The sequence below is a fragment of the Spermophilus citellus genome (genome assembly GCF_964194105.1).
Source record: "Spermophilus citellus genome assembly, chromosome: 3".
In the NCBI taxonomy this organism is placed as follows: Eukaryota; Metazoa; Chordata; class Mammalia; order Rodentia; family Sciuridae; genus Spermophilus; species Spermophilus citellus.
In genome coordinates, this window is record NC_138184.1 from 35,637,425 (window position 1) to 35,659,756 (window position 22,332).

Sequence of the window (22,332 nt, forward strand, 5' to 3'; positions counted from 1 at the left end):
CTGTAATTCCAGTGGCTCAAGTGGTGAGGCAGGAGGATTGCAAGTTCAAAGCCAGCCTCAGCAACTTAGCAAGACCCTAACCAACTTAGCAAGACCCTGTCTTTAAATAAAATATAAAAAAGGGCTGGAGATGTGGCTCAGTGGTTAAGCACCCCTGAGTTCAATCCTCAGTACCAAAAACAAGTGAGAGGAGGGTGGCTTCTGATAAGGTAAGGGTTCTCAAACTGAGCTCTCCTAAACCCCTTAATGCAGATGGTGTGGGGAACAAGGGAGACGGCAAAAATGCAGTTTTCTGGATTCCACCCACATCTTCAGAATCAGAATCAGATGTGCTTCCAAAATGGTGAACCTCCAGTGGGACACAGCAGGGAAATTCACCACTGTGGTGGAAGTGCTTAGTCATGATAACAGGGATAGGAGCATTAACTTCCTGCCTTCCTTGAGTCATCTAAACTCACCCTCAAACCTTCTGTCAATGAAGCAGAGATCCCATGGTGCCTCCAGATGTACATAATGAGTACTCATAAGGAAAGGCCCTTCTGGGGGATTCTAAGGAGATAGTGAGGTTCTGGAAAAATACTGAATTAACAAAGAAGATTGAAAGAAATGATTCATGGGGCTGAGGTTGTGGCTCAGTGGTAGAGCGCTCGCCTAGCATGTGTGAGGCCCTGAGTTCGATCCTCAGCACCACATAATGATAAATAAAGATATTGTGTCCAGCTACAACTAAAAAATATTTTTAAAAAAGAAATAATTCATAGAAAGGACCACCAAAACAGAAGGACAAGCAAGTCCCTAACTATCCCAGAGAGTTGTAAATGTCCACAACGAACCCCCTTACCTGATTATTTCCCTGTAAAATTTATACTGCACTGTTCACTAATCATATGTGGCTTTTGAGCCCTTGCAATGTGGCTAGAGTGAATGAAAAACTAAATATTCTATTTTATTCAATGGTGATTAATTTAAATTTAGATTGAAAAACTAATACTCAATTCCATTATTGGAAAACATTTAAATATGCTGGGAACAACTTGGATATGTAAACCTGGTTTTTGTCAGCTCTAAGTTTTATGAAATCTAAATATAGGTCAAGTATTTCTGATGAAAATTCAATGTCCAAAATGCAATACAGTATAAGTATAAAACACATACCAGATCTCAAAGACTTAGGGTGAGTAAAACTCAATAAATCTTAATTTGATTACATGCTGCTATAATTTGAGTATGTGGGGATACATATATTATTGAAATTGATTTTACTTTTTTTCTTTTCAGTAGCTTAATGTAGCTACTGGAAAATGTTTTAATTATATAAGGCTGAGCATTGTATATCTACTGAATAGTGCTGTTACTACTCAAGACTGTACATAATCTGACTATTAAAATGCTGTTAAAGTATTTGGAAACTATATGAGAACATTACTTTAAAGGGGGAAGCAAGTGTCCTTCTTTAAAGTAATCTCCCCTGTTCCTGGGGACTACGAGCTGATGCCAGAGATACTATAATCTTGGAAATGGAGCCCTTTCTGGATCTCATGCTACTCTGCCTCCACCTGCTATGGAGCAGTCTTTAAGGTAGGTGACGAGTCCCTTCTGAAAAGAAGCCTTAGGACTTTCAAGTCCCAATCTTGTGTCCACATACCTTGATCACCCTTTACATTCAATAACCTTACTTTAAATGACTTTCCCAAGCACCAGGCCTACCCTCAAAGCAATTTAAGAGTGAAGATTTAGAGTTGGGGGTATAGCTCTACTCAGAGGTAGAGCACTTGCCCAGCATGTGCTCAATCCCCAGCACCACAAAAACTGAAAAATTAAAATTAAATCTTTCTGAGGAGGTTATTCAAAACCTTCTACCACTTATTCTCAAAGATGACCAACCAGTGCTGTCTTGATTAAAAGCAATAGCATCTCTCTCCAAAGGGACCGATTATGAAGCTAAGCACAATCTTTAGGTTAAATTCTGGCATGCTTGTTAAAAATAAAATTGAAAACAAAAAAAAATGACATTCTGTTAGAATCCATCCACAAGTCTCATCTATCTAAGAACTACTTTTCTCCATGTCACTGGGTGCTGATTCAATTCTTGAGGCAGAAATTTTAAATTTGGAGTCCTTAGTTCCTCAATGAGGCTATCATTAGAATGGAGGCAATCCATAATTGTGTAGAACCTTTTCTGAGTTTCTTCCATTGATCTTCAACTGCAGTTTGACATTTCCTTCAATTTTAAAGACAGGAAACAGACTGCATTATCATTATAAGTTCTGTGGCATCACCGATAAAATGAACGATTTCTTTTTTTCCTATGGAAACGTAGTTCTTCCAGAAATCCTGAAATATCATTTATGAATATCACAATTTTAAAATCAAAACAATTCATTCCTCCTGACCATAGTCCTTATAGTACATAGAGGCAATAACTGGTCAATGCTTCACCTGACGGTCATTCAGCCACAAGGGGCAGAAGATGCATCTTCTACCTTCGTGACCAGATACCCAGATATCTGCAATGCCTTATGGTCTTATCTATCCTTCTTTGTTCTTCATCAATACATGAAAGGAAGTCATTTAAATTAATTGTTAGAGTTTTCAAAACGGACAGTTCAAATGAGAATTTTTAATTCTTCACGAGTCACCACTGTCTTGTGAAATATGCTATACATCTCAGCTACAAGTCTAGCCCAGGCAAGTTCAAAAACAATCTGATGGTAAAGCAAACTACCATTACTTAGGTGTGCTATTTAAGGTAATTTTTTTTTTATTATTTGATGACATATTAGGCAAGGATCTAGGTCATATATAATGCAAGTTCTGCAAAAATCTGTTTTGTGTTGTTTTGTTCTTACAATCCCATCTTTTACATTTAAAAGTAAAACTTAGCCTGAGAAGGTGAGCACAGGTTTCATCAGACTGCCAAAGGAATCCACAGTAGGAAAAATGCCTAAAATCCCTACTCTCCCTATTCTACAACCAATCCAGGATCCTGTGTATCCATGTATTATTTCTGGACATACCTGCTCTACATGGAATCCACACACAGTGCCCAACCCTGGCCACCCATCATGCTCACACTGCCCACTCCACTCACAATCCAGCAGAGGGAAGACCTCACTACTGCTACTGTCACAAGGAAAAGGTGCTGAGGGCCATTGCCAAGTAGGAATGACGCATCAAAATTTCCTTGCCAGCTTACCCCATGTTGCTTAGAGGACATTCACTGTGACATTGCATGTATGCTTTAGTAAGGTGACCTTGCTCAAGGACCAGGGCAGATCCGGGTTTAGAGCTGATCAGGTTTTAGGGAGTATCCCGTCCTTGGGTTTAGGGAAGTTCCAGGTTTAAGGTGTACCCTGTGGGGGGGAATAGGGCGTATCCTGCTGCCTTGGGACGTGAATTGTGCGGCAGAACTTGGATTTCCCCAGAACGTGTTTGTACAGGGCTGGTGTGAGTTCGGGAATAAAGAATTGCTGTTTGAATCTACAAGGTGTGTGGGGGCTCGTGATTCAGTGCCCAGCCAAGACTGTGGCATTTGGTGGCCCGTACGGGGAGCCCCGGGACACTCGGGGGTAAGTGACGAAGAAAAAGCTGCCCGTCCATAGATAGGACAGGAGCAAATCTGCTGGTCCCTAGACAGATAGGGTGAGAGGAAAAATGGCCATTTCAAGAAAATGGAGAGGATTGATACAGTATGTTTGTGTCTTGTTTTGTCTTAAAATGTTGTATTGTCTTTGTGACGAAAATTTGGAAGGGGTGAGAAGTAAATTACTAAGGGAAGAAGGCACCCCAGTGGAACCAAGAGCAGTTAGGGCATGTGTTGATGGAAGCCCAGGAACTCTAGTCAGAAAGAAAAAGAAAGTTCAGAAGAAGGATTATCAGGAAAAAAGTTGTAGCAAAAGGCTATTACTGAATACTTTTCGTTAGCGGAGGGTGCGTGAATCGTGCAGCGGCTGCCACGTGTGCAAGCCAGTCATGGCACAGCAAGGGTTTTCCAAGCGGCAGTTGCCGGCTCTTCCCCGCCCAGCTGCCTGGGGGAGCAGACGCCACTTCGAGAGCCCAAATCTAGATCTGACCTGGAGGCACAGTCTCAAAGCTTTCGCTCCCTGTGCCTGGTGACAGTTTGAGTCCAGGACGCTCCCCATCTGGGGCTGCCCAGGACCTGCAGCTGGGCGGAGAACGCACATGGCATCCCTGAAGTTTGATCATTTCCAAGGCCAATAACTACAATGGTTCTCCCACACCTGAAAGCTAATGAGTAATGAGCACTATTAAGGCTTATTTCAAATGTAAAAAACCTTGAGATAATGTACTAAATTGTTCAGAAGGTTGTTTTCTTAGTAGAATGCTACAGGATTTTCTTTAGCCATCCGGAGTTCCTGCCTTCATCCCAGTGCCAGTGAAACCGAAAGTGGAAGAATTTCCAGTGTTGCTGAGAACCGGACGAGACTTCGGATCAAGCTAGCTGCCTGCAGAACTTACCTGGACTGTGATTTAAGCTAGCTGCCTGCAGAACTTACCTGGACTGTGATTTACCTGGACTGTGAGTTAATCTATTGAGACACTGCTTTACCTGGACTGAGACAACAAACTGTAATCTACAACAAATTGTAACTCGGTATCTTTGCTAACGGTGTCATTGCTGGTATAATTTTTCCAAGGGCTTCTTGCATGGAGCCATCAATTGTCTTGGTATTGTGGCATTTTGTATCCTCCCCTCCTGCTTTTAGCAGATTATTTATGGTGTTTGTGTAAAAACCACTATGGTCCTTATTTAAATTAAACAAAAGGAGGAAATGTTAGAGTCTGTAAACAAGTCAGGATGGCGCCTGGCATTTTGCCAGGGGAATATTAGAGTCTGTAAACAAGTCTGGATGGTGCCTGGCAAAATGCCAGAGGGAGTGGTTTGTAAAGTAAGGCCAGCAAGCCATTAAGTGTGGAGATTTCTTATTGGTTGACTGCTGTATCTAGTTTATGTTAATTAAGATAAGCTGTGTGGAATGTATAAATACCTCTGTTGTCCTACAATAAACGGCTTCCACTCCTGCTGTATCAACGTACACAAGTTGTTCGTCACCCCCCGGTTATTTTGCTGCAGCCAGACTGCGGCAAAAAGGTAGAGAAAGGAATATGACTCTTTAAAAGAAGAAATGGTATATAATTTCATCTGAGGAAAAGTCCTAGATGTTCATGGCCACTTTATGGTATTGGAGGTTAGGCAGCAAAGAGCAGGGGTTTTGGTTTGTTTGTTTGTTTGTTTTTTAATCTCTACAAATTACCACTATGTTTCTAGAAACCAGCTGGCTCTTCCACCCTGAATAGGAAGAGTGAATTCATCTTACCTGTTGTTACTGAAACTATTCCCCTCAGTTACTTGAGTACAATACGAATGTATGATTAGAAACACAACCGCACCCTCCAGTTAAAAAGGAAGCTCCGTGGGGTGTACTCGGTAAGCCCAGGCTGAGGAGAAGAAAGTGTCACATATTGGACGCCCATATTTCTCAGCACTGTTGCCCAACAGTTAGAAACACCCCTGGCATAAAAGCCATGCTGTTGCTTTTAGAAAAATTTGTTCTTTTCTTTCTTTCTTTCTTAACCACCAAAAAAATGAGATTCAGCCCACAATTTAATATTGTCAGTGCATACTCTTCATCACCCAACTGGCATGCCAACTGTTACCTAAGCACTTCAGACGCTTCAAACCCCACACCCCCACATTCTGAACTCATTTGCATCCAGATATGAAAAAAAAGATCAATAGCATCTTGAGAAAATTGCTTTTCCATTCTCAAGCAGCAAAAGCTATGAAGGAAACACCTCGTGGTGACTGAGGCATTTCTTAGAGCAAGAAAGAATTCTAAAGCTACCATTTTTTTTTTGTCGGAAAAACCTTACCTTTCTATTGTAGTCTTCCCACTGGAGTTTTCAAATTAAAAGGACCTCGGAAGTCCCTGCCAACATCAAGGGTCTAGATTTTTTTTTTTTTTTTTTTTTTTATGAAGGAAGGACTTTTTTCCTTTACTAAACTCAAGTTAATTAGGCTTTGGCAGGTCAGTGTCCCAACTCAGCATCTCTTTATGGAGAATAGTTCAAGAAGACCTTGATGAAATTGCAAATGCTTAGAAACAGTCACTTGCTTGCATGCTGGGCAAATAGGAAAGCATGCTGATTGTATTTATTTTACTATCATTATGTCTCCACGGGGTGAGCCAGTAAGGAAAGTAGAGGCTGTTAACATCTTGATATATGAATGTGTATATACATACACATGTATATACATTTATACACTTATATGCATAAATACACACACACACACACAAAATAACTTTCCTTTTTCCTTCATCTCACACTATAATTTCATGATTTCAGGAAAGTCCTTAAACTACCGAAATTAGATATTTTTCACTCCATCCATTAGAGTTAATTTGTTGATTCAGCAGGTAGTTACTGTGTGACTACTATATACCAGCCGGTAGTATATACCATATACAGAACATCTCCATCCAAAGAGATGTTTCACAAGCCCAAGTTAAACTGCAGTAACTTCCTGACTTTGCCAGCCGGGAGTGCTATAATGAAGTACCCCAGGTTAGGTGCCTTGAATAATGGAAATTTATTTCTCATAATTCTGGAGAAGATGCCAGCAGAGCCGGTATGTGGTGTGGACTCTCCCTGGATGACAGACAAGGCCTTCTCACTGTGTCCTCCTGTGGCTTTTCCTTGGTGTGTGTGAGAGAGGAAGGAAGAAAGCTCTCAGGTGTCTCTTCTTTAAGAGCACAACCCCATAATGAGGGCCCACCTGCATAACTCCATTTCAACCTAATTACCTCCCAAAGGTCCTGTCTTCCTCTTCCTTAATATAAAATATGCTATTTCATCTAGAATATTAATTGGATAGACCACCTCAGAGGAGTGGGAACTTGGCTCTTCGGGAGCTCAGCTCCTACTGCGGTCAGGGGGACAGGGCCCCCAGACACAGCAAGGGGAAAGAGCTATGGTGACATCAGACATCTCTGTCCTGAGGACCCAAATGGCTCAGCACTTAGAAGTGAGTGGGAAAGACTCTGAGGCTCAGATCAGCTCCGAAGCAATGGGGTCAAACCCCCGCAGCAAAGCCAGAATCTGTAGCCAAAGTGCCCGTGTAAATCGGGCATCCCTGTTTCAAGGTCTGCCTGTATCTTTGAAACTTCTTCTGATCAAGTTCAATCAGGCAGCACAACAAAACAAATAAAGATCACACCAATCAGACAATGTCGCGGTTCATGGGATTACAATAAGCCCAAAGTTTTCACAAAGCTGGGGCTACAGAGTGCTTTTAAGCAGACCTAAGGAACCAGGCTGGGCATATCCATCCCTTGTCAGTGTCAAAGCCAACATCCACCAAGCTTATCCCCTCAACCAGAAATAATTTGACTGTTCCAGGGTTTGATCATTTCCTTAAAAGCTTGCATGATCAAAACCAGCCTGGAATGGAAAGGGATCAAAAGAGGGGAAATAACACAAACGCAACAGCAGATTTTGACATAACCCTGAGTAACACTTAGTGCAGCGGCTTCCTTTACAGAGATCCCTCCCTCCATCTCAGGGAATCAATCACAGTACACCACAGAAAGGTGGAGTGCACCTTTTCCCTGTCACCTGAACCCATGAACAATCAATCAACAACTCTTAGCTGGGTCTCTGACATACAGACTTCCAAAACAGAATGTCAAGTTCCTTGTGATATTAACAGAATGAGATGGGGGGAGGGAGGGTGGAATACACCTACGATTCTCTTCCTCCATCAACTGTTAAAATGAGTGTGGCACGTGAGGACATTCGGGTGTCTTTGGGTAACTTAAACTACACTTGGGGCTGTACTATGTATATAGCTCTGCCAGGGGCACGTCAGGTCTCTGGATAATTCTAACCCTTGTCTGATTCATTACAAAAGTGTTGATTTCCATTGTCCAAAAGTCTTCTCACAGCAAGACACAGAGGACAAAAATACGACAGACATTTGGCAGAAAATCGAGGCTCCGAGAGCTTAAGGGACTCTCACCTGTATCACACAGTTTAATGGAAGAGCCATTTTCAAAATCAGAAACTTAAATTGCACATCTTAGCATTTTTAAACAAGCTCTTGGGAACCTAGAACTCCACTCTTCTGTGGGAGGCTGAATATCGCCTGCAGATATGTTCTATTTTGTTTTGCTTTTGATTGAATTAGTCCTATCATTACACATCAGGAGCTTTCACATAAAATCTGGATTTCTGACTTTTTTTTTTTTTTTTGTAAAACCAAAGCTCAGTTTTCTGGTGCAGGCAACAGAAAATCTGAACTAAAAGAAGTGTACAACTGACTTCTTGGAGAATCTTGCCATAACCCAAGGCTGATCAAAGATCCCTTCTTTCTCTGGGGTTTCATGCTCAGAGACACAAAACCCTTACATAGGCCATTCATTCTGGTCCCTCTGTGGTGTCTGTGCTTAGGTGATGTCCCTTCTTCTGAGATGTCCCCATTATTTCAGTTTGGTGGGTACATGCAATCATCCCTCTGCAGTCAGTCCAAATGCCCTCAGCTCCATGAAGTCAATTTTGTTAACCCTGCAATAACTAACCAGGCTTTGCTTTGGGCTCATGAACATATTCTTATACTTCTATTATGAAACTCTTTTCCTCAGGGCATTTTTCAGTGCTGAATACATTGTAAGTGATCAATAGTGTTTTGATCAATACTAATGACAATAATTTAAGTAGTTATTTGTCATGTGCCAGGCACTGTTAAAAGTACCTTATACATGTTAATTAATTTAATGCCTTACAACCACCTATTATTTTGGAAATTTCACATAGAGAAAACTGAAGCGTATTAAAGGTTAAGAAATGTTCCCACTTTCAGCTATTAAACGGCAGAAAAAGGAATTAGTCTGGCTACCTCTGGATGGATGGGTAGATCACTAAGCAAGTAGGCAAAAGGGAGAAAGAACAGAGAAAGACCCAAGGAGGGAGGGAGGGAGGGATGACCTGTCAAGAACAGGATACAAATAGAGGTTGAAAGAGTCTTTCAGTAGGGCGGAGGCAGACATGTGCGCAGATATATTTTACAACCAGAATTCAGAGGGGATGTCCTGCCTTGCAGTGTCTGTGTGGTAGATACTCCCACCATGGCTGATTTCAAGCCACCAACAGAGAGTTAGAGAGAAGAGTTGTGGACCACTCAATATGGGTCATTCTAACATATCAGGACTTGAAGCAGGTCAAGGAAAAGGACAGATGAAGAGAAAGGGAGCCATCAGTCAAAGAAGGTCTTATGAGACCATTCTAAGGATATAATCCTCCTACATACAACTAGTACTAATTCAGAGAATTTCAGTAGAGAATGGTATATTCACATGGCTCTCATGAGTTGGACACTAGATAACACAGTCAACATTGCAGGAATCCTTCCTCCATCTTCCCTCCATCTTCCCTGCATGACTATTGCAACAAAGCATGTCCTCAATTGTTTCATCTCTTTCCTAACCTGACCCTTGTGGTCAGCTCTTCTTCCCTTTGCATTCTTCTACTGTCACTCTCTTATTCTAGTGTCCCAGAAGTGCCTCAGGTATCACCAGCCCTCAGAACTATACAGTGCCCTTCTATCACTGTTGGATGTGTGGCATGGAAGGGGCTAAGGTGCCTAAACAAAGGTGTGAGCCTGAACCAGTTTCAACAGGGAAACCACCATGTGCAGTATAGGAAAACAGTGCCAGACACACCCTTGACATTGTACACCACAGAGCTGGAGAGGGGTGTTGGAAGCATTTATTTCCCAGCAATGTCTCACTGGGAAAATAGCATCCAGGGCCATTGATATAACCAGCCAGATGCCATGGAGCTGGTTACAGCCAAAGCTGAAACTAGCACCAGGTTACCTAGTTCCCCCAAGAGGCTGTGTGCATAGGATGTTTTCTGAGATGTTACCTCCTCCTGCTAAGTAATTTATTTCTTAGGAAAGTTTTTTTTTTTTTTTAATTTACTATGCAGGTTTCATTTCACCAATCACTACAAAAACATGTTAATCTCCGGGAGCAGAGACCTTCTGTCATCTTCCTCCAATACTGGACAATATGAGCCATCTGTTTAGGAAATACTCCACGATCACAGTCCCTTTCCATCCTCAGTTTAAGAATTCTTCAGATCCTGGTCTTTCCCCAAGGGTCTCCATCCACCTGCTTGCACAGAGACTATTTCTGGTTGTTAGGAAGTAGGCAGGGAAAGGAAGTGAACCTTCAGAAACCACAGGGGCAGCTCAGCTGAAAGAAAAAATAGGTCTGAAGGGAATTTGAAACTTTTGGCTTAAGTGCAATATAGGCTGATAATTCTCCCTCCCTTCAGGTGATATTGGCCATGGCAACAGGGAACCTAGCCAAAAAGGGCCATTGGGAGCCAAAATGCAAGCCAATGTTCATGGAGCCAGGATCTGTGAAGCCTAGGCTCCTCCTAGAAGGCTATTCTCAGTTTCTTTCTAAGGCATTCCACAGCGTAGCAGTAAGCCTGATCAGGGACTTTCTTCCCACTTAAGGTCTTCTCCATTTCTCAATGCCCTGATCCCTAGAAAAAAGAGAATATACGTTCCTTTGGCCAAAGAGGTGAAAATTGGTTTGGGATAAAAGCTGAGAGTGAAATCAGCTTTATCATAGGAGGGCCCTATGATAGCTATGATGAACTTCCCCAGGGCCACCCCGATTTACATCTGCCATCTTGAAGAAAAACTAAGATCTCTTTCATTTTTCCAAAGTATCCCTGTGATAAGTGGTAAATTATAATCGCCCTAATCTATAGGTCATGGGCATCCATGACATCTCCCAATAGAATCCAACAGATCCATCCATGAACTTGAATGAAAGCAAGTTACAACTTTATTCATTAACATTCAAGAGGAAGCACCCATGAGTCTCCGATGAAGTAGCAGAACCAGTGATTTTGTCATTGATATAAATTGGGGATTTTATATCATGATATAGTTGCTACAAGTATCTCACAGAAGTATTTATGTTCAGCCTTGTCTTGGAATGACGAAGCCATTCTAGAGCTTGTTGTACATGCATTACATGGCGCATGTGCATTAGTAACAATGGTTTCTTTCATAGCTAGATAAATACCTATTTTATTAAAATTAGTTTGTTTATAATACTATTTATTTTAAACATCCTTATGGGGTTCCTATGCTTCATCAAAGGGCACTATGACATAGATGAGAGTAAGAGTCATTGTCCTGGTGACTGAGAAGCTATATTAATGTGAGAAGGGCCATGAGCTCTGGTTGAGGACTTAGCCTGTTCTGAGTTGATCTAGACTATTAGGAATTGTTTAGAACATTCGTTTTATCTGCATACCTCTTCTTTTCCGGTCTTACTAATCTCATCTCTTTCTTTAATCTACTCTTATTTTTATGTCTTTTCCTTTTTATCCTTGGGATAAGATGTACTGGGTCTCTATATCTCGTAATGACTGGATTCTCCTCCTTTGAGTGACTTCTTTCCCCTGTGGCCAAATCTCTTGTCTCCTCTCTCTCTCTTACCACCTTCTTCTTCTCTGTTCCTTTTCTCTTGTCACTCTGGGCTCTCTTGACCTAGCTAGCCATCCTTTACAGGTTCTGTGGCCCAGGCTCTGGGCACTCATAATCTACATTAAACTTTCATTTCAGTCTTAATATTTACTTTATTTAAAGGAGGTATTTCTGAGACACCCTTGAAAACACAGGCTGGCTACCCCAATACATGACACAGTACACCATAACAGAAAGATCAAAGCTTTGTAAACCCAAGCATAAATATAATTCATGGAAAGGGTGGAAGATAATCCATGAAGGCCAGGTGTCTAGGGAAGATCAGCAGTCTGCACCAGGACTTTCCTCCGAGCACAAATTCCGAGTATAGCACGTGGAAAGCACACTGATTAGTCATGGCTAACAGGGGAGCCATCATAAGCAGGTCTGGACCATGACTGTTCCTCCAAATTAGAGATGAGGTTACAGCACGAAGGGGAGAGCCAATGAGAGACCTTGTGATTTCCCTGCTTTAGCTCTGGACAAATACACAGGTGCACTGTGCCCTCAGCTCTGTCCTAGCCAGGGGACATGATTATTCTGAAAAAGCAATCTCTTCCATTAAGGTACTGAATACTGAAATACTTAAGGTCTATCAATGACCTAAAGAATACAAGGAAGGAAGGAATAGAGAAAAGGGAGAGAAGGAAGAAAGGGAGGAAGGGAAGAAGGAAGGAAGGAGTAGAAAGAAGGAAAGATGAGAGAAGGAAAAAAAAAAAAGAACCCATGAAACTGACCTATATTTGGAAGCATGTTACTTGGTTAAATGTTGCTGCATGGTTGAGAATGCCTTGACATAGCTTTTATAATATTTGTCTCCATTCTACTTTTAATAAAAGCCACCAAACACTCTTGGAAAAAAAAAACCATCTTAAAGTATAGTGACATTTGCACTGGACAAGTATTAACATAAAAATGTAGCTCAGAGAGCTTAGGATCAAATGAAATCATAAATTTCATAACCTTTCCTAATCTGTTCATTTATCCTCTTAAAGAATAAAATCTGCTTTATGGGGGAAGGTTCTTTTTTCATTGTTTATTCATTTATTTTTAAAGAATTATATCGTTTTTTACTATTTGGAGGAAAACTATCAGCTCATGAGAAGATTACAAATTTCATTCTCATATGAAAAGCCTGTTTCATATGCTGTATTGAGATTTACTGATTCACTAATATTTTATAAAATATATATACTAGTGTCACAGAAGAGCTTCTATCCTGGTCCCAAGCCATTTGTCAAACTTCACCAAAGTTATAATCTACAGAGGAAATGAATACTGTACTAAATTTCTTAGTCTTGTAGGTTATTTCAAATCTAAATGTGAATTAAGATATATATTTATTTAACATAATATCCATGTGGGTTAACCTTCTCAGGCTCTACTTTGGCCTTTTTAAAAAAAATTATTTCCAATTTTTCCTTCAAACTCCACAGAATCTTATCACTTGGTTTCTTTTGTTATTAAAAAATAGTCTAGGTCAGGAAATTAAAAAATTGAAAAAAGGAAAAAAAAATAGTCTATCAGATGCTCTAGATCTTAATTATATTTTATTTTAAATGTCTAACTTAAAAATTCTTACACTATGTATTACATAAGCCTATTTATTCAATATGCAGGATGAATTTTTTTCATTTTTAATTTCCTTTGTCTCTAAGGATGTTGCTTAATAGTAACTGATATTCTAAATGTCAACAAACTTATTTACATGATTGAAAATAAACACATGCTCCAAGAATTATGCCAACAGAAGTGTTATGTGGGCCACTTGACACTACACCACACATGAGCCACAATAAAAAAGGAAGTGGAGTTGTGGACCCTAAGACTCAAATGAGGTCAGATGAGGCTACAGCTAGCTCCACCACCTCCCCTGGAAGATCTAGCAACTGGAAACCAGGATATCACCCTTATTCAAATAAATTCTCCTTTCTTTGCAACCCCAGAGACCATTTCATAGGCTTTTGTCACAGTAGATTTCAAAGTTCCATTTTTTTTTTTAAACTGCTATAATCCAACCAAACCAGTGTCTTCATCTCCAAGTTAACCTTTGGGGTAATCTGATTTTCTGTGGTTCTCTCTGAAGAGAGCAGCAGGTGTGGAATGTTGTCCTACAAGAACAAGATTCATCTCTCATGACTTTTCTAGAAAGTGAATGCTTCCCTTGAGAAATTGGGGGCTCTGGGATTCCATCAGTCAACCTGGCACAGATGGCCAGCTGAGGTAGCAGTAGGAAGGAAGGGGAGGAGGAGGTACCCCTGGCACACACACACTCACTCACCGCGGGCATTTCCGTCACACCAGGGCCCCTCAAGGGCCAAATCTCACCTCCTCTAAGGACACGGTTACCTCATTCTCACCTCCTCACCTCATTCTCACCTCCTCCTCCACACCAGTCATTGCCAAGGGCCGCTATCCTTGTAGTCACAGCATTAGGGAGGGAAATCCTATTACAGGTGACACAAAAGCCTCTAGGCTTCCACTGTCTGACTATAACCCTTGCTGCCCAGATGCAATTCTGAAAAACAGGCTTTTCCCCCTTCTGGCCCTGTTCCCTCCAGCTGACTTTTTCTTGGTTTGTCTCCAAGGGAAGAATAGCAGACAGGACTATGGCTTCAGAGAGAAGACATAGGGTGTTCCTAGAAACCAGAATTCCATCTCACAAGAACCCCTAGAAGTCTACAAAATTTCTAAATGACCGGTAGAAGTTCCCTGTATGGAAGGGCTCAGTAGGGGAGGAAGTTGCAAAGAAATATTTCTTCTCTTTCTGAGTCTCGGGTATATCTATTAGGAATTCACTGTTTTACGTCAGAATTATATCAGCATAAAAGTTAAACTCAAGTGTCAGGAATCCAGGAGAAGTCATACCAATTCATTTCATTGCATCCAAAGGATTTGACCCTCTGATATACTACATTTTCCCTTATTTTCATAAATACCCGGTAGTGAGGCAGGACTGAGCTATTTAGTCCTGATAGAAAGACTTTGCTAAAACGGTAGGGAATCCGTTTAGTCTTATTTAGAATCATTAAAGGGTTGCATAGTTGGTTACTTTTTGTTGATTTGAAGGCTCATCAATATTTTGATGCAATTCTTTGCAAAAAAAGGCATATTTGTGGTGGCTTCTCCATTACATGGTACTGACTTTTTCCCATTACACTGATTAAAAAAGCATTTGTGGAAAAATGAGCAAAACAGTCTTTTAAAAAAATAGACAAGACTTCTTCCCTAATTAATTTTTAAAATGCTGAAAACCAGAAGGAGTGAACATAATCTATTTACAGATAAACACAGTTTGTTTGTCTAAGAGTCAAAAGACAGTGGCTCTAGCATTAGTAATGCTACTGATACACTGAGTGGCCTGCACAGACTCTCCTCCTTGAGCCTGCATTGGGAGGGATGCTGTCTGAGATCCCCTTTAGCTCTAACATTCTGTGATTCAATCTCCAGAAAGGCCCTCATATGCAGAATACAGTTGCTACCTAAAACTGCCTCTGGTTTTTGACCACAAAGCAAATCTCTGTTCACATTTAAATCCCCCTCTCCATTTCTCCTTTCATTTAAAAAGGGAATGTCTGCTAAAGATTCAGAAGAGAATCCCAACACCAGTAGTCAATTACCAAAATCAGCTTTCAGTACTAGCATCCCATCCTACCGTTGTGTACCCCAAGAGACCCTGATGCAGGTGATGTGCAAGGTCAGTCTCCCCATACTCTAACCACAGGGGCTCACAGGTAAGGACTGGCACTTATAGTATATATTGGGGTTTGGAGAAAAAGGAAAGGGGCCTCATGCTTTCTTGTGGACAGTCCAAATAGGATGGGAAGAATAGGAAACAGCCAGGGTTCTCTGCCTACAAGAGGAAGCAAACCCACCATTTGCTGGCTAAATGACAGTGAACAAATAATGTAATTTCTCTGTAGCTGGGTTTTCCTAACCATATAATGGTAAAAATAACCTTCATAGTTTCTGTACCAGTTAAAACTAATGCAAGGACATAAAATATCTAGGATAATGCTTGGCACATAGTATAAACTCAATAAATACTAAGCAACATTGATTCTAATTACTACTAGTCTCCCCAGAATAGCTTGACAACCTGAAAAAAAAAAACCCACCTAGATGTGGATTTGGAGCCTTCCCTTAAGTTCCCAAGAGATATATTCTAATCTGTTTTTCTGCAAAGAAAGGAGCCAGAACACAAATCCAGGTAACAAGCACCCAGAAAGAAACAGGCCTTGGGGTGGCAGAAACAAAGTGATGTGGAATGAGGGGTTTAAAAGTCTGGGATCCTACCTCAGGTATCCAGGTAAATCAGAAGAAGCCAACGTTATCACCAGCCAGGCCAGGCCTGTGAGGGTGTGGTCTTTGTGCCCAGGAACTGCATGCACCAGGAGCCTGCGCGGAGGGAATCCCTTTTCCCGCTCCTTGGGGCTCTGGAGCTTGCTACAGAGAGGCAGGGAGCTAGTTGCTCCAGGGGTGCCCTGGAACGCAAATGACCTACACCAACACCGGGATTCCTCCCGGGAGCCCGGATGAGTCGAAATCTCTTCTGGAAGGATCTGACCAAAGGGCCCAGAAAAGGGACTCTGCCTAAATTCTGCTTTCTCTCAGCTGCTACAGGAGAAAAAGCCAAGTCTACAGGGTAAGGTAGAGAAGACTGTGCTCCTAAAAGGTTGCACGTGAGAGTCTGGACAGGGAGAACCTGAAAGTTGCACGCGGCCCCAGATCTGCACAGCCTCCAAAAGCTTTCCTTATAGAATCAGTAGAAACCAGAGACCCGACTCTCAGGCAAAGGCACCGCTTGGAGAGGGGCGTGCACCTCTTGAGGGAGAGAAGGGTTAAGTGAGGTGCTTCCCAGCCTTTACATCCCAGTGTGTTCCCCACCCGGAAAAGAGGGACTTGGGGGGAGGAGGCTAAAGAAGATAATGCTGTCTCTTCTTTGCAACAACAGACAAGATCCCCTCCCGCAATTAGTCTTGCACACCAGATTGTTGAAGTGCAAAGAAGAGTCTTGCCTTCCTGAATCCACCAAAGCAACTGAACTACCAGAGGAATCTACCTGGGGGCTGCAATTTGCGTAGACCCACCTCTGCCCGGGCCTGGAGTCTGGGAATTGGGGCTCCCCTCATCCGATGAGCACACCCCTTGCTCTGCGTTTCCCCACACGCCCTCCAGCTCTGCGCTCCGGATCTTCCCAGGGGCAGCACAGGGCTCCCCGACTCCCTTGCTCCGCCCAGGTGCGATTTGTGGAGCAGCCGGGAGAAAGAAGGTGGCTCCCACTGCAGCCTCCGCCCCTGCGCTGTCCTCCAACCGGTTCGGACCCCTGCCTACTTACTAAGCATTGGGGACTCCCACTCCCTACCTCCTGCACACGCAGCTCCAACTAAAGGCCAGGAGTCCCCTTCTCACCCTGGAACTGTGGAGACATCCTGGACGCCCATGTGCTGGCAGGGAAGGTGGGCGTGGGTCTACCAACTCGGCTGCGGAGATGAAGGGGTGTAAAAAGCAAGCGGGTGCTGGAGAAGGGAGGAGACTGTGGTACCCTTAGAGCCTGGAAAAGCATCCCCGGTTCAAAATCTGACCATTCAGTCACCGCCCAAGATGCCATCGCATTCAGATTACAGCGGGGAGGTTTGTTTGTTCCTGGGGAGGGAGATCGCTCCTCCCCAGGAACCCGGCAGTCTGCCTCCCCAAATCCCCCCCCCCAGCCCTGGAATTCTAGGCTCTGTTCCACCTCTGCGCACCCCCGCCCCCAGGTATCCAACCCCTCCCCCATCTGTATTTACACACCAGGGTCAGCAGCACACCCCCCCCCCCCGACTTAAACGTCTTTCCCCCTCCTCCAATGACCACGCAGGGATAGCCCCTTGCCTACATTACCAGAGCCATTTCATCCCCTTCACCATTGGGCAGTCCTACTCCCCCCACCGCCTCCAGCTTCCTCCTGCGCCCCCACCAGCAAATTTTTCCTCCCGGAATCACTTACTTCACCCACCCTGATCTGCACTTGCAGTTCCCACGGTGCACAACCAAAAGCCACTCCAAGGATTTTATTACCGAGTTGGGGGTGGCGTGCGCAAGGGGGGACTGACCCCCACTATGGATAGAGCTTCAGCGGTGGCCACAGCCTTCCCCCACGTCCCACCTCCGTCTGCTGCTATCTAGCTTCTATGGGCAAAATAAGCACCGATGGGTCCCAAACCCTCGCTCTGGAGCGGGAGCTGCAGGAATTGAAAAGTCGACTGGCAAGAGCTTACAGAGAGAAATGGGCACATGCATATGGCAAGGGGAGCTGGGGGAAGGGCGCACGCGAGAACTAAACGTGCTATTTGCTCCGCGCGGGGTGAGCACCGCACAGGGGTGTGGAGGGTCACACAAAAGTTTGCAGACTATTTGCATGGCAGTCGGCTGCACTTGAGTAAGGAGGGTCGACTCCTCATGGCCAGGCGGGTTCTCTCCAAGGGTCTGTGTCAAAGAGTCCAGGGGGGTTGGACAGAAATGGCTCAGAACTGAGGTGATAGTTCTCCTCTACTTGTTCCGGGAGGGACGGCCTAAGCACCCGTGCAGAGAGAGAATCCCGCGCTCTGCGAAAAGCAACAGGCGGCTGCACCTTACCTTGCGCCAGTCCGGGCTTGGGATGGCTGCTCCATCCTCGTGGCGCAGGGAGGAGGCGTTTGGTGTGTATGCCTAGGAGTGTTCTAGCTGCCAGAGCTGCAGTGGCCCGCCACCTCCAACGGCTGCAAGCTGGGCTGCTCACCCCTGACCTGCCCGGCCAGCCGGGCTCGGCTCCCCGGCGACCGCGGCCGCGGCGTTGATGCGCGGTGGCTGGGGCGAGGGACGCAGGCAGTGCGTGGCGCGGCTGGCGTCTTTAGGCGCCGCCACTGAGCGAGGGTGCGGCCCCGGGCGGCCGTTTGGGGCACGACTTGGCTCTCGCTGCTGCGGCGGCCGCTGCAGACCCTGCGCCGGGCTCCAGAGCCCCGCAGGAGGAGGAGACAAAGACGTGAGGGATGCAAAAAGCCACTCGCCCAAATGCAGTCGGCTCAGTCACTAGAGGGGAATCGCCTCCAGACCCTGGCTGGGGATGAGGGAGGAGGGGCGAGGCTGCTAGGGACTAGAAAAGCAGCAGGGAATGAACGTGGCAGAGTTATGCTGTCGCCTTGCCGCGGGCATCGCTCTCTCTGCTAGTTGGGGGGTCCCGAAAGGAAAGAGAAGGTGAGACTTGAGTGTTTGCTGCAGGAGTTGAGAGGAGGTAGGAATAATAGCTCCCTCCGCTGCACTCACCTCTGTCCTCACCTTGCATAGCTCCACTTGCAGGATGCTATGCTATGGCCCCATTCTTTTTCCCGTTTTTTCTAACTACTGAGACCAAAGCTGAATTAAACTGGAAGAAGAAGCAGAACGAGGCGATGGGTCGATTATCTTCAATGGGGACAAAGCAAATGTTCAAAATCAACTCTACAAATTATTTTCTACTGAGTGCCAACTACTGTTCTAGTTTTTTTTTTTTTGGGGGGGGGGGGAGTGGCGGGGAAGAATACGGTAGTACTCCGCTCTATACACACACACAAATCCGACCTCTGCTGCCCAGGAGATCCCAGGATGAATTTTCTCTGCAGTTACTGAAGTCCTAAATTTAGGAGTTAAGATGGCCCTTAATCCCCACCCCCAAACAATCCAGCTTCCCCAAAGGAGGAGGTGTTAGGTTTCAATTTTTCCCTTCCTCTTCCAGGGATAGCTTTGAATGTGCAGCAGAAATGGAATGTATAGCTTCCTTAAGAAGTGTGTGTGTGTGTGTGTGTGTGTGTGTGTGTGTGTGTGATAAGAATAAGGGAAATTACTGGTTTTAGTAATGTTCTTATTTTATGATTTTAATTATATATCAGATCTGTGCCAGACCCAATTTAGGACAGAGAAATCTGTCTCCCCAGACTCAACAAATACCACCTTCTTTCTAAAACCCTTTCCCACTCACTTCTACCCCCATCCCAGGCAGAATTAATCTTTCTCTCTTATTTTTGCTGTCACGGAATTGCATGTGTCGAGGGCTTGCAGAACCTACATATTGATAGATTTGTATTTCTTCACTCACCTTTGAGTTTTCCCTACTTTTTGGTTCCCACTGCAACATACAACAGTGTTCTGTATCTAATGGCTACTCAAGGAATGCTTATCCAGTTGAAGGTCATTTTCTCCTTCAAAAACAGCTAAAATCTGGTGTCTGTAGAATTAAAGGGGTGCACGTGATAAAGCCTTTAAGAGTTTCTGAAGGAGAGGACATATCTAAATATATTCATAGCCCCTTTCACGCATTCCTGTTTTCAGTTAATCTTCTCCCCTTGACCATCTGACTTCTATTTGCTGGATTCCCAAAGGCAAAAGAAAACCACACTGTTGAGCAACCGCAGAGAGCAAGAGTTACACACTCAACTGCCAGCACCCAGAGCAAACCCATTCCAGATGGAGAATGACCAAAAAATCTTTATCATTTTGTGACCTATGTCAAGTATGTTGAAAGTCTGCCAAAGCTTCCTCATTTCCAATGAACCTCTCTTATTCTGGATGCATTTTAGAATAAGCTAAGCAAAGTTTCAATGCTGAGAGGTGAAGAGATGTGCTTGGTAGTTTAGGTATATTTTAAGTCATTATTTGTTTTCTTTCTCACTTCCATTACTGAATGGATACACAGATGCCCTATGAAAAAGATTCATGATATAAGATAGGATATTAGACTAAACTATTCTTAAGATATCTTCTACAATTTTAAAATACTGTGATTTAAAAAAAATAAAATACTGTGATTTGAAAGGTTATGGTGTGAATTTTTATTTTCTACATTTTTGCATTTTCAAAAATGAGATTTTAGGGCCCAGATGTAAGTGCATATGGATAGCAGGTATGCAATTTGGTATAATTGTTTTGAAGGGAAATTTGGTATTATTATTGAAATGATAATTTTTTGATTTTTATTTTTTTGCATCTCATTGTCCCAGTGACTATACTTCTAAAAATTCCTCTTCAGGAAATATTTGAGGATATACAACAAGATTTATCTGCAAAGATATTTGTTGCTGTGTTGTTTATACAAGTGGAAGAGTGAAACCAAATAGGTCAGAATGGTGAAATATTTTATTAATGGATACAATAAAATGTTAATAGGAAATTAAGCTGTTATTTTAGGTAAATAGATGAATATTTAGGTAAATAGATGAATATTGTCAAGTATGATGGGTATCATTTTGAAAAACTTCAGATGCACAAGTTGACACATAGAATAATAAAAATTATGATTTGGAGTTAACAGATATGGTTTAAAACCAGGCATTTCTATTTGCTGGCTACAGGATCTTTGACTTGAACCTGAGCTGCATAAATGGATTGATGGTATTTGTAAAGCACATAGCACCTATTCAAATCTCTACATGGTGATTTTTTCATTGGCAATCATTAAATGTTTATAAGTAAGCTTAAATTATAATATATTTTCTGTTAAAAATATAAAAAGAGGCTTAGCTCTACATTAAATATATTTCAGTTTTAACAGTGATTATCCTTTTTGGTACTAAGATTTTCAAAACATTTTTATAGTAAACATAAAATAAAAATCATATAGTAAAACCTAATGGAATTTGTTTTTAATGTAGTTATATTTTAATTAAATCTTTAAAAAATATTTATAACTATTGATACAGGAAACCTCTACATTGGTGACTTTCTGCTTTTTAAGTTGATTTCATCAACAAGTCATCAAAATGACTAGCTGACTGTTGGTGTCACCCATGCTATAAAAAGGATAAATGACAGGGCATGGAGTTTGTCACCTCTGATATAAACTTAGATTTGTTTTGTAGCAACGAGAAGTCATGCCCAGCTCAGCAAAATATGGTGTTTAATATGAAGAGCTGATTGGTTCTTACCTCTTCCTTGTCTTGACAGCCAATTAAAAGAAATGAAAAAGAAGAAAGGAGGCATCAGAAGCTGCATTTTTAACTTTGGGTTAGTGAACAGGAGAATGAAGCCTCCACTGAAGAGCCATAAGAGTCAGTGACCTTCATATCTATAGCAGTGGCCTCTCTGGGTCAGAGGTGGATCTTTTGTATAAGCTGTCTATGCATATTAGAAACATTACAGAAATATATAGGAAATATGATTTATTGATTTTTGTTTGCTTGTTTTGGTACTGGGGATTGAACTCAAGGAGCACTTGACCATTGAGCTACATTCCCAGCCTCTTTTTGTATTTTATTTAGGGACAGGGTCCCTGAGTTGCTTAGCACCTCACTTTTGCTGAGGCTGGCTTTGAACTTGCCATCCTCCTGCCTCAGCCTCCCAAGCCACTGGATTACAGGGGATTGATGTTTTCTGTTTAACTTCATTTAGAAATAAAAATGCATTGCTATAAAATCAATGTATTCTAGAAAATCTTGCATTAAAGAAAATCCCTTAATTTTTGAATTATATTCTTTCTTTGAAACACTCTACAGAAATAGAAATATAGTCTTCTCACCACCCAGGAATTGAGTTTCTGAATCTGAATGGATGAGGTGCCTGGGGTCCTGCCAACTAATGAGTGAAAGGGATGGAGACGTGAAGATGCCATTACCATCAATCCTTTGTGGAAGGTGGTCCAGTTAATAGAAAACCATTCTGAAGCTTCTTGACTTAAGATAACAACAATCATTTTATTCAGCCTGAATCTGGAGTTTGCATAAGGCTCACTGAGGAAGGCTCAACTCTGCCCCACTCTGGGTCCCCTGGGA

The 22,332-nt window shown here is 42.7% G+C and overlaps 1 protein-coding gene across 8 annotated transcripts in view; it reads right to left on the minus strand.

The window, feature by feature from the left end:
• The window catches only part of LRRC3B (leucine rich repeat containing 3B), an 82,951-nt gene extending 64,445 nt beyond the window's left edge, over positions 1-18,506 (minus strand). For 5 of the 8 annotated variants that reach the window (XM_081286443.1, XM_081286437.1, XM_081286434.1 and 2 more), the window contains exon 1: positions 18,191-18,506. The gene's annotated coding sequence lies outside the window, so the exon portion shown is untranslated. Of the gene's footprint in view, positions 1-15,868; positions 15,905-16,662; positions 16,913-16,984; positions 17,056-18,190 lie in introns of those variants that run through there. The other 3 variants (XM_081286436.1, XM_081286441.1, XM_081286438.1) reach the window with 3 other exon arrangements.
• Positions 18,507-22,332: the final 3,826 nt, after the last annotated feature.